This window comes from Lepus europaeus, chromosome 13 (assembly GCF_033115175.1).
Source record: "Lepus europaeus isolate LE1 chromosome 13, mLepTim1.pri, whole genome shotgun sequence".
Taxonomy (NCBI): domain Eukaryota; kingdom Metazoa; phylum Chordata; class Mammalia; order Lagomorpha; family Leporidae; genus Lepus; species Lepus europaeus.
In genome coordinates this window covers 76,785,513-76,786,319 of record NC_084839.1, presented here as the reverse complement: position 1 = coordinate 76,786,319, position 807 = coordinate 76,785,513, and the positions used below count along the sequence as shown (strand labels likewise).

The window sequence follows — 807 nt, the reverse complement described above, 5'->3', positions numbered from 1 at the left end:
ACCATTTATAGATAATAGTGATATAGTGCTCATTTATTTTAATGAACATGAAAAATTAACTAAGAAAAAACGTAGTGTCTAGGTTATAATAATTATAATAAGCTTAAAGTTATATAAATTTAAAAAGGCAAGTTCTTTTATCCCAATAGAATTACACCACAAAAATAACAAATATATCTGTAAGATCCCTAGCTTTAGAAATTAAATTTCTTCATAACATATGGGTCAAAAATAAAATTGTGAGAAAAATCAGAAAATATTTAGAAGTAAAAAAAGATGAAATAAAAACAAATTATATGAACAAATGTGTGGAATACAAATTAAAGAGAAATTTATATTCAAAATATTTACATTAGAGAAAATAAAAATCTAAAGTCAATAATATTCTGAGCTTACTTCAGCATCACCTATACTATAACTGGAATAATACAGAGAAGATAAAGTCAACCCCTGATTGAAGAAGACATACAAAACCATGAAACATTCCATATTTTTACCTTGAATACAGGTTTTTTTTTTTGAAATATATCAATTAGAAGAATAAAAAGAACAAAACCATTGCTCAGGAACTCTGGGATACCATGAGTGAATGAATTTTCAAATTTTGGGGGAATTCTCAAAGATGTAGATAAAAGTAATGACTTAGAAAACCTGTTCAAAGAAATAGCACAGAAGTTCCTCAACATGGAAAAAGACATGGAAAATCAAATACAGTCATCAGTAGGAAACAAAATAGACATGATCTCATAAAAAAAATTCACCATAAAACATTATAGTTAAATTTTCCACAGTACAATACAAAGAAAA

General features: G+C 25.8%; 1 non-coding gene across 1 annotated transcript; it reads left to right on the top strand.

The window, feature by feature from the left end:
- Positions 1 to 388: 388 nt before the first annotated feature.
- Positions 389 to 495, top strand: LOC133773077 (U6 spliceosomal RNA). The gene has a single exon (XR_009867863.1). It is a non-coding gene; the product is annotated as a U6 spliceosomal RNA (small nuclear RNA).
- The last annotated feature ends 312 nt before the right edge of the window (positions 496 to 807 follow it).